Source organism: Cicer arietinum, chromosome 7 (genome assembly GCF_000331145.2).
Source record: "Cicer arietinum cultivar CDC Frontier isolate Library 1 chromosome 7, Cicar.CDCFrontier_v2.0, whole genome shotgun sequence".
NCBI lineage: Eukaryota > Viridiplantae > Streptophyta > Magnoliopsida > Fabales > Fabaceae > Cicer > Cicer arietinum.
The window spans coordinates 16,538,360-16,551,470 of NC_021166.2; the positions used below are offsets into that span (position 1 = coordinate 16,538,360).

At 27.2% G+C, this 13,111-nt stretch overlaps 1 pseudogene; it reads left to right on the plus strand.

The window, feature by feature from the left end:
• Window positions 1-2,784: 2,784 nt before the first annotated feature.
• On the plus strand, window positions 2,785-12,248 carry LOC101510423 (cucumisin-like; annotated as a pseudogene).
• The last annotated feature ends 863 nt before the right edge of the window (window positions 12,249-13,111 follow it).

The following is a 13,111-nucleotide window of genomic DNA, read 5'->3' on the forward strand; positions in this document are numbered from 1 at the left end:
CATCTAGAATTGAACTCAACGATTATAATTTTGAAGACAATGAAACACCACGCTGAAGGAAAAACAAATCATGTCATGAAGAACACAATACCATTCCTTGAAGGACATTTAGTGATAATTTGAAAGATAAAGGCAATGTTGCATAAGCTTCTATAAACTGTACACAAATTTTGAGCTCAAAGTAACAGACTAACACACAACAATTCCAAACAGAAACAAAACCGTTCACAACAACTTACAACATTCTTTCAAAGTGAATTAATCTCAAATCAGAAAGCACAAACACTGAATTAAAAAATTGTCAAATTTATCTAAATGTTGAGAAAGAAATATCTGAAAGCTTATATTTCAAATACACTCTAGTTATAGAGAAAATTATGAAACCCACAAACACTCTTTTTTTGTAACCAAGTTCGATAGTGGTTGATTGTGTTTCTCAACGGCTTGACGACACTAAGATGAAAGTTGAGAAGACTTGTTAGAACTTGTAAACTAAGTCTGGTAGTGACTGCTCTTTTCTCAACAACTTGATGGTACAAAGTTGGAGGTGAGAAGATTAAACACAATCATTGTTACTAACCAAGTGCTCAAGTGTAAGTTCTAAATATAGTTGATTAAATCATTTGAAAGAGAAGATTGGACGTAGCTACTAAGTTAGTAGTGAACAAAGATAAAATAGCCGAGTCATTTATTTTATCACTTTTGTTTTTAAGCTATTCAAAATATTTCCAAAAAATACTGTAAACACAATTCAATCATCTTTTCTTGTGTTTCTTGACCAACAACGTGTATGTTGATCTTTTTTTGGTTCTGTCTTGTGCACATTGTAGTAGCATCAACGAAATAGAACAAGGGAAATTGATCTTCTTAAATTAGGAGAAAGGATTTGGGAGAAGTCGTTAGGGATGGCAAGATGTACATGAGGGTTTTTTGGGTTGATTGCATGTTGTTTTGTGGGAGTATTCAAAACTAGGTGGACGAAAATTTTATTTTTTTTTTATATTCAGAACTAGGGGTTTAAGATTTATTCAGGATAAACAAAAACTATCAACTTAATTAGAATAACATCAATTAAATTATTAATATATTATTATGCCAACTAATAAATTATAAATAAAATACTTAGTTAACTAATTAATTACTTTTTTGCAATAATTAATTAATTATTTGATTTGATAAAAATTTAAAAAAATTGACAAAAAATGTGCTATATATTAATTTTTTTAGTTCAAGGGTATTATCGTGTTTTAAATAATCATAACATTTTTCTGAACTCACTTTCTATTTAAGAAAAAAATATAATTAATTATTTTTCATTTAGTTGATATTTCTTTTATACAAAATACATAAATTTATTGCATTTCTTATTTATTTTTTTCTTCTTACTTTCTCTCTTGTTTATTTATCTCTCAACAACTTATGAAAATTTTGTTGAGTTCGGCGGCACAATTTTGAGACGGGCGAGTGAGAATGTCAAATCAAAGTAATTTATTGTCGGCATGGGATCACCGTTGTTCTAAAAGTGCAAGTCCATTTAACTTGTAGAAGTTGGCCAACCCCACATGGGGTGGAACCAAGAATAAACTATTCGATTGGCCAACTATATCTTTAAAATTATTCATATATATAAAAATAAAATTATTTTAATTTATATCAACTAATTACACTAATAATTTATCAAAACGCATAATGTATCAAGGTAGTCGATATTAATTATTAATTTCTATTGTAAAATAAGTATTTTATGAGTTTAATAAGATCACAAACATTTTAGAAACTTGTGTTCATTATAACTACTAACAATTAATCTAAGATGTTGTGCAATTAAATAATAATAAAAACATATATTTGAATTTTAACACTCTTTAAGTTAAAGCTTACTATATTTTAAGCTTGTTACATTAAAATAATTTCTCATAAAAATTGAAACTAAGTTTGACAATTGTTAGACTAGTATGAGTCATAACCAACATAAGTCACCGTCAAGATGATCAGTAATAAGAAGAGAATACACCATTAATGATTCACGCGTAGGAAAAGAGTCATTATCGAATTGATCGTCGATGAGAATAAAAGACACCATTAATATGATTCATATGTAGGAGAAGAGTCGCCACCGATTAATCATCGATTAATCATCGATGAAAATAAAAGAAACCATTAATATGATTCATATGTAGAGAAAAAAGTCACCATCGGATTGATCGCCGACTGGAATATCATTGGATCGTTTGAGCAAATGATTTTCACGACCTTGTTCTTTGAACCAAATTCTCACACCAGCAACTCAACATGCGTATTTGGCATAACTGACCAATTGTTTTGCAAGGAATTAGCGGAAGAATAGTAAACCAAAAGCGGGAGAAGAAGTAGCAACAAATACAGTGCTGAACATAAGGAATTATGTAAGGAGAAAGAGAAAAGGTTGCGGGAAAATCATTAAAAATACAAAATATCATCGAAATGTGAATTAAGACACTGAGTTAATTACGATCAACATTGAAAATTGGTGGCAGGCGAATGTGCCACGCGAGATGTTGGTGACAGAGTGTGGGAATCACGCAAAAAGGAGCGGCATGCATGGAGAGGAGTTTGACAAAGAAAAATGGTCATTGTGCTTGCTAGAGATTTGCACAACTATTTGTGGTGGTTTTAGATAATGGATCACACTAGGAAAAGAGGTTGTTCGTGTTGGCACAATTGTAACAGAGTAAAAAAGGACATAATTGTGATAACAGGTGTAAAGCACAATTGTATTTGACGAAAAAAAATTTAAGTGTAAAAATGAACAGCGATGGCAACACTTTTGAGGCAGCCGTAGTGCTGTGGTTGGTTGCTATAGAAAGGTCGTTCGAGTTGTCGATGTCAAATGCTTGTTTGAAGCCAAAAATTCAAAGATTGGAAGGTGGTGTTGTCGATAGTAAATGTCGCTGCAAGTAGCACTAGTAAAGCACATAGACATGTCACAAAATCAAAATTTGCTCTAATACCATGAAAAATAAGTAGTTTATGTGTCTAATACGATCACACACCTTATATATATAATGATGCTCGTATACCATGAAAAATAAGTAATTTATGTGTGTCTAATGAGATGACACACCTTATATATATAATGATGCTCTAATAATTATATTCAATATGTAAGAAGTTGTATTGACTAGAACTATTAACAATTAGCCTATCATTTTATACAATAAAGAATTATAAAAAAAAAAACATATACTAAGATTTAAATCCTATATTCAAAATTTCTTGGTAGTTTGGCAATAGTATATGACTATATGGCAAACTTTCCGAAACAAAAAAAACCATTATTACTTATTTATAAATTAATAGTTTGATAATATATAACAATTATATAAGAGATTGAATTAAATATTTATCTTTTTCTTTTACAGAGGTAATTTAATTAAGATCAAATTTTGATCTCAAATCAATTACATAATCGTGTTTTATTCTCTTTTATTTAAATAGGTAATTTTTTCACATATTTAATTTTCTTTTGTGTTTTTGTCATCTTAAAATAATATTGTTTTGATTACTTGTCGTATTGTAACATTATTTTAATTTTCTACCATATTATAATATTTTTTTAATTTATATTAAAAAATCAACTTTTGATCTGATCGGATGAAGTCTCGTTACTCCTTCGAGGGGGTTGGCCCTTGCTGAATTTTCAGTGTACATTATGTCATTGTAGATTGTTATACCCATTAACTAATTTGATGGTTGTTCAATTTCATTTAACCATTTAGTCATTATCTAATTAATCTACGGTAATATTTTATTAATTCTTTTGGGTAGTTTTGTATAAAAAATAATAAATTATATTTTTCTTGAGTAATTAAAATAGTGAACAAGTGGAGAAACGAAGAAAATGCTACTTAATCCTTTGCTTTTAAAAAGCAACAAAAGATATGTCCTACAGGCATGAGTATGCAAATGAATAAAATAAATTTAAAATCACTTAAATGCAGTTGTAGAGCTTCTTGGAAAAATAGGGTCCCCACTCCAAAATCCTTAAAATTATTTAAAAAAAATATTATTTTTATAAGAGATATTTGAGTTATAATTTAATCATTAAAAGTTGATTTATTTGATCTATATTATATCAAATATATTAATTTTTATTGACTAAACTATAACTCAAATGTCTCTTGTAAAAAAATTGAATGGACTATAAATTTTATCTAGAAATATAAAAATAAATAATCATATTATTCCAAAAATATAACCAAAATTAATTAAATTGGTTTGATATTTTTGTATGGATTTGGGTTCAAATTAGACTAAAACGAATGAATCCGATTTTTATTGATTTGAGTATAGTTTCACGTAATTTAAAATAGATTGTGCAATACTCAAACCAAACAATTATCTTTTATCTATACTATGTCAATATTGATGTCTTAAAAAATGTATTGTGTTAAATATATTTTAATAATTATATAAATTATTTTTGTCATTGTAGTTAATAAACTTGTTTAGTAGTATAAAAATATGAATTTTATTTGTATGCATCGACGATAATTTATATTGTCAGTTAATCTTAACCATCATATTATTAAACCATTTGACTGATATCATAATTACTTTTAAAATCACAGCCATGAATGATTGAAATGCATGGTCCATTTAGCTTGAACCTTTACATCTTTTCGTTCACGCTTGACCACAAAATTTGTGTGACCTTTCACATCACTTATCACTACCAAAAGTTCATCTAAATTCATCTTTTTCACTTTTCTCCACCATCCCTTTTAATCTATATCCAGGAAATTTAATTTCTTAAAAAAAAAATCAATAAAATTGAAAATCTCCACCAATATTTTTTTTTAAACTCTAGATGACCTTTCATAAACAATTTCAGGAACTTCAGATTCAAATTATCACACAAATATAAAATCTGATAACATCATATAGTTGTCAACATTAAGATTTGTAATTTCAGTAACCCTTTTTTTTGTCATAAGTTAAAGATAGGGTCTATTCAATTTCTTTGATTAAAAAATGATATTTTGTTCCTTCTTTGTTCTCAATACTATAGACATGAGTTTTTATCTCTAACGATCTAGGAACAAAAACAAAATATATACAAAAAAAAATGAAGAATGCATTGGTGATGTTGCAGGTTGAAAATTACACAACTAGGATAGAGAGAGAAAGTGATTGAGTACAATGAGAAAGATAAAATTGATTTTTATTTTTTTTTAAAGTTCAAGGGATTATATTTGGTGTGAACTAACCTATGATAAGTTTAACGGGTGATCTAATCTAATGGTTGAAACAAAAGTGGTATATGTTGGACCAATCTTTTTGTAGATCCATTTTATACGAACCTGCGTTGATAGTGTAAAACTATTTACAATGACAATGCATAACATATTAAACTCTAAAAAAAATTAAATTTTTAAAAACTAATTTTTAATTACTAAAAATTTCAAAGCAAATTTGATATACTATTTCTCTTTACTATGTATTAGGGGTTTGACTACCAATATATTTTTAAAAATTTATAACTTAAATTTTTTATATATAATATTGTATTGTATTATATTTTATTTATTTATCTATAAAAACTTCAAAAATTTACGTACCCTAATATTTTATATTTTAGTTTAAACTCTGCCAACGCTTAAGTATATGACTTTTTAAATTAAGTCTTCATTTGTAATTCTTTTGATTTTATATATTTAATAAAAACAATATGTTTTTAGTTTCAATTATATGACATTTTAGTCTTGGCCCCTATTGACCAAAGTTCTGGCTCCGCCCCTGAATTCAATGCAAACTCAATCCATTACTTTGACGTTTTTGATATTATAGTTTTAGAGACTTGTATTTTTGACACTTCAATTTTGTTATTATTGAATGTTTTGTCAAATTTATGAGCATTGTGCCGTTTTATGATATTAATTTGGATGCTATGAGTTTATTCAGCGATTCATCATTTTCGTTTTTAACAACTTTAAATTATATTATTATTAATCAATATAATTTATATCGATTTGAATGACAGAAATACAATGTTTTTTTAGTCTTAAAAAATATTGAATTAAATTACACTAATATAATGTTACATCATTGATACAAATTTTATAAAATCAACAGTTGTATTTAAAATTTATATCATTTATGTAATTTTATAGAAATCTAAAACCATCATGATATATTATTACATATATCAAAATTAATGTCTTATGTAATTTATTAAACGTCGTTAATCTTTATAAATCTCAATCATTAATGAAATAATTTTAGATTTATGCAAAAAAAATTATATGAATGATATGTATGATATAAAATTTCACTCCAACGGTGGATTTATAAAATATTTATAGATTAAAATACATTATTAGATGATGTAACTAGGGGTGGGAATAAGACAGGTCAGACTAGACTTTGAAAGACCTGAGTTTGACCTACAATTAATTTTTTAGGCCTAAGTCTGGCCTATGGCCTATCATAGGCTTTTTTTGAGCCTGACTTGACCTTTTTAAAAGTCTGGTCTAGCTTGGAAGCCTATTTAAAAATCTTATTCATATTAAAATATTTAAATGCTCTACATGAACATGATGTTCTCCACATACCAATATCAATATACATATCTATATATATTAAATAAAAAATAATTTTTCTAACAAAATAATTTTTAAAAAATCTGAAACATACATCTTTTAAACTCTAAAACATAATTCTTGGTTTCAAAGAATAGATTATTTTTTTCTGAAACAAACGCATCCATTATTACCTCTCAAACAAATATGGAAGAACTTGAATGGCTACGGAATATGGAACAACTACCAAATATGGAATGACTATCGAATATGGAACGACTACAGAGTGATTGCCTAATTGATAGAATTTAAAATAGGGAATAATATTATTAATATAATAATAAAAAAATAATATTAATAAATAATTAAATATATATAGGTCGGCCTGTCAAACCTAATATGATTTTTTATAAGTCTGAGCCTGACCTTTTTATTAAATAGGTTAGGTCAGGCCAGACCATAAGTAGGCCAACGAACGGCCTAGCCTATTTTCATCCTTGTGTAACATTACATTAGTGTAATTTGATCGTCTTCATTATATTATACTACTTTCGTCCTTAAATATAAAATCCAGTCTATCTTTTTTGGGTTTTTTATTTTATTTTTATTTTTATAAGATTTTGTTTAATTTTCAATTGTATTATTATTTTTTTTTTATTAACAGTCCCCTAATTAATTTATAATTTTTTTTGCAATCAACAATAAAATATTAATTAATTTCATTTCTTAAAGAATACAATTGTAAAATCAATATCAATTGTAAAAAAAAATAATACTCCTACCAATTTTCTTAATTCTTAGTGATTTGATTAATAAGATTCTATATTTGTGTACAAAATATCTATATTTAGCTTAACGTCTTTAATAAAAGGCGGATATAACGAATACTATAATAAATCATTAAGGATGTTGTGGGTTGGGTAGAAGAATGAAAAAAAAAATGAAGTATTTTTATTTTAATTTTATTTATAAACTATTATAAAAATAAAACTAAATGACTAGTCAAATAATAAAATTGACACATCATTAAAAAATAACAAAAAAGCTTTTTTTTTTATTTGCCACATAACTTGCTACATAATCATTCTTTTTATAAGTAGACATCACCAAAAACTAAAAATAGAAAAATCTAACATTAAATGAACTAAATTAAAAAAATAAATTTGTACAAAAACTTAAACTCAATGAGATTCATATTAAAGGAACAAAAACACCGTTAATCCATTCAAATACCAATAGTTGTGGCTTTTATATATATATTGAATGCTTTCTTTTTTTTTTGCTTTCGAAAGTGATCCTTCGAGGAGGGTTTTGTTGAAAATTCCAGAATCATGCACATTGGCATATACGCATTGCATTAGGGTGTTTGTCACGTGAGACATGTTTGTTATACTATGATGATTATATATACATACTCGGTTGTTGTTTGTTATTGTGCCATAATTGTTTTGAGGTGTGAATTTGAATTGATTAAATTTTGATGTAATTATATTTTCATACTTTTTTTCATAAAAGTTTTGCATAAAAGTAAGCATGTCTATCTATTGTTACTGCAACTAACAAGTATTATTATTCATTCATCTTATTTTGTTATTCTTTTTCTCTTTGGAAATCACATTTTTAGCAACCTAGAACCCACCCTTGCATGCTCACATGTATTTCCTAGTCACCTTCCCTTTTCCTTTAATTTAGCTCACTCTTCACGTATATATTGTCACATGCATAGTGTGACAATATGACATGTTATTGAATTGGTGTTTCACTACTTATTAATCTAAGAAATAAACCTTAAGCTTATTCATATAATATTGTTTCTAACAAACATAATGCATTGGTGTCTTTTAATTTGAGTCTAACAAAGAAATTTAGTTAACTTGTGAAAGAAAGGGATTTGTGAGAATATTCTCCAACCATTATCTAACCCCTATTTACTTACTTGTGCTTTTTAATTCATGTTATTGGTCTATACTTTTTGTTGGTTTTGGTGTAGGTGGTATTATCTATGTTGTTGATGATGTAGTTTAATGTGAAAGGTACATATTTTTAAATGAAACACTCATTTAATCTAATTTATGGTTTTTTTACTTAATCTAATAAGCATTGAACACTCTAAAAATGATTTACAATTATGGGAATCAAGTACTAGCTTTGAACTAGGAAGAGACAGAGAAATAATTATTTTGACTTAATTCGTTATTTTACACATTCATATATATTAAATTAGTAAACATGACTATTTATCATTACTGCAACTCACAAGTTTTTATTATTCATTTAGTTCAAAATGATTTTTTTTACACATTTATATGCATGTCACTGTAGTGGAAAGAAACAGAGGGAAAAAAAAAACAGAATCGTACCAGATTATGTGACAGAAAAGAATATGCATGAATATATTATATCATTTTGATAATGCATTAGTGGAATGTATATAAACACATACTACTAACTATATATTTTTTGATATGTCATTAGTGGACATAAGATATTCTATTGGACTTTTGCTTCCCATTATTAACCTTACTTCACTTTTAGTGAATTGTTATTCATCAACTCAAGATGACCTGAAGGCAAATACACTCCATCACTCTCTCTTTATCAAATTTTCATGGTTCATTTGTGTCTGATAAATATATTTATTAAAAATGTAGACTTATACTGTCTATATTGACAATAGTAAAAATGATGAAACTTTTTTATTACTTCACTATAAAAATCTGCTACAATAAGTTGTGGACATATTATATTATTGTTAAATTTTTATGCTATTTAAGTCCAACTTTACCTAAGATATTTAAGTCAGAATTTTATCTTACATGTTTTCTCTATTCACAATTATAGCGATGAAGCTCCAAAGTCAGTACTCCAGCGTTACAAGAAGAGTTTTAATGGATTTGTTACAAATTTAACAAAGAAAGAAGCCAACAAAATGGTTGGTGTGTGAATAAGCTATTTTTTCTATTGAAAAATTATTTGGCCTCTTGAATATTCATAATTTTGTTAACCATTAAAATTGATAATGTAGGATTTGACGGAGTAATGTTTGTTTTTTCTGATGAAAAAAGACAACTTCTTACAACCAGATCATGGGATTTCATTGACTTTCTACGATATATGGAAAGAGAAAATTCTGAAAGTGATGTTATCATTGGTGTAATCGATTTTGAAATTTGGCCAGAATCTGAGAGCTTCAACGATAAAGGTTTTAGTCCCCTCCAACAAATGGAAGGGCACATGTCAAACTTCAAATATTACGTGCAACAAGTAATATTTTATGATTTCTTATACTCAATTGCCTTTTACTATAACATCATGAAAATTGATTTAAAATACAACTTGACTTTTGATATCAACTTCCATATAATTCATAGAACTATGCCTTATTATATAGAGATGAGAAGAGAGAAAATAAAAGTAAATGCTAAAATAAGTTTATATATTATTGCAGTAAAATAATTGGAGCTAGGTATTATTTATGATTTGAAGATCCCTTGAGCGTACAAGATATTGAATCTCCAAGAGATTCAACTGGCCATAGGACACATACAACTTCAACTAGGAGGGATACCGATTAAGAAGACAAGCATGGTAGGCCTTGCACGAGGTACAACAAGAGGTGGAGCTCCATCTGCACGTATTGTTGTCTACAAATGACAGTATGTATTTTAGAGGTGCAATTTCCATCGGATCATTCCATGCTATGCAACATGGAGTGTTGACAGTATTGGCAGCTGGAAATCGTGTCCTCGTCCTTCAACCTTAGGCAATTGTTGTGGCGGCTTGCACATTAGATAGAATGTTTGTGACCAAGGTCAAATTAGGAGTTAATATTATAAATAATAATGTTTGTTCCAAAATGGACATTACTGAATAGAGAAAAACTTTCCAAAATCAATTATTTGTTAACCAAATTATATTAAAATTGTAGGTTTTGTTCAACCAACACATTGGATGGTAGATTGGTGTTGTTGGTGTTTTGATACAAGGTCATACTTATACAGACACCGCAATATCTTTTCCCTTACCTACATGTTACCTTCAATCGAAGGATGCTGCCAATATATATAAGTACATACACTCTACAAGGTATCAAATGCAGTTTCCATATACACTAACAATAATTTAAGGAACCACATTTACCTAATGTTTATTATATTAATCAATTTACAGGAGTCCAATTGTAACCATATTTAAGACCAATGAAATAAAAGATATTTTGACACCAGTGGTTGCTTCTTTCTCATCAAGGGGTCTTAATAAGGCTACTCCCGAAATTCTTAAGGTTTGTTATTTTTTTTAACGAATATATATATATTATATCATTTTTACAATATTTAATATAAACTTTTTTTTATATAATACTACAGTCGGATTTAATTGCTTCTGGGATCGACATAATTGTTAGTTGGCCTACAATTTCTCCTATTTTTGATATTTTCGGTGATAATAGAAGTTTGGAGTTCAACATTATATCAGAAACATCAATGTCATGTTCGCACGTGTCTGAAACTGCTATATACATTAAATCATTTCATCCAACGTGGTCACCTGGAGCTATTCGTTCAGCTTTTATGACCACAGGTAATATAAATAAGTAGTGTTAGATGTTAATCAATATATTCATCTATAATGCTTATTTTAATTAAATAGTTGAAAGTTTCACTTGAGTAGCATGGATTACACTTCTTTTTCTTTTATGTTAAAATATAAACTCTCTTGAAAAATAAACATATATTATACTTCACTTTTGTTTAATACTTTCAAACTTTTAATTTATTTTTTTGTATCGGTGATAATATAATGAATGTACAGTACCGAATCAACTACGAAATAGTAAATGAGATAAAAAAAATAAATAAAAAAAGATTTTGAATAAAACTTTAAAGTTGATAATAAAAGTTTCCTCAATAAAACTAATAATTTCAAAATAAATAATGAAGTATTTAATATTACTTACCACTGATATTAATGGCTAAAAAAATATTTTTAAATGATTATTCACAGTTGTCTTGCTCCTATTTAAAAAATAATGCATGCACATGTTAAAATAGACATGGAATGTATATTTACTTATCACAAGAGGCTAGTGTAATTCATGTTTATTTGATTTGCGACGAGTATAATTTACTTAATGTGTTAAACTAATGAAAACAATTTTGCGTATTTCTTGCGTTGGTAGCTAAACAATTGAGTCGAAATAATAATGGTGAAGCTGAATTTGGTTATGGAGTTGGATAAATTGACCCCATCAAGGCTTTAAATCCAGGCTTAATATATGAGGCTTATGAAGGAGACTACATAAGATTTTTATGCGGTCAAGCTTTCAATGCCACGACTTTGCAACAAATTATTGAGAATATAGTCATTTGCTCTGAGATAGCATATATGACTTTAAATTATCCTTCATTTGATCTCAAAGTCTCACGTCCCAAACATCATACAAGTGGAAGCTTCAATAGAATTGTCAGAAATGTGGGATTACCGATGTCTACATATAGAACTATTGTGACAGTTCCTATAAGATTCAATATTTCTGTGAATTTTAGTGTTTTGTCATTCACTTCACTAGAAGAAACACAAAATATGTTCTCACTATAGATGGAGCGATGAAGAAATCTATTGAGTCAGTTTCTTTAGTTTGGGACAGTGGTGAATTTCAAATTAAGATCCCCATTATTATATTTGATAAAAGAGCATAGAAAATTGAAAGTACTAAAATATATGGTATACATATATATTGTAATTTTTAATTTACTATTTTATATTTTTATTGAATAAATGATATGCTTTTGCAAAAAAGAAAATTAAATTGACTACTTCTTGTATAGATCTTTTCCATCTGTTTTCTCTTTGTAATATCTTTGAGTATTTTTTGTATCAATTTCATACTTTTGAATAGCATTTTTATGTATCATTCAATGTTCAAGGATTTTTATGTATCATTTTTATATATGATGGAAATTAAATTATATAATCGGTCAAGGATTAATAAATGATTTTATTGTCATATGATGTTAAGAAAAAAATCCTTCGTGAAAATTGTGAGACACTTCTTCAAGTTAAACAACAATTTACTTTAGTAATTCAACATTTATTATTTTGGAGTTATACTTGTTTGTCTTGTAGGGTAAATACGAGTAATAAAACATTTAAGGTAATCTCACTTAAAATATCAAGCAAAGCGACCTCTATCAATTTACATACACCACAAAACTTAATCTAAACCCAAACATAGAAAATTCTTAGGTATACACGAGAAAAAAGGGATACCGATAAACTGAAGACAAAATTAATTTCAAATTTAAATTATTTAAAATAAATAAAATATAAAATGATGTGACTTTAAATGATTAGTATATATGTTATTAAATATTATACTAAATACAACTTTAGAATAACCAAGTCTTCACCTAAATCAAATAAAAAGACAAGAAAGAACAAGATTAAACAAAACGTTTATCTTTACAAAGATCTCAGTTTTATGCATGAAATAAATTAAGAGGAACTACTATGATTGTAAAATTAATTTAGATGACTTAATTTAAGTAGTT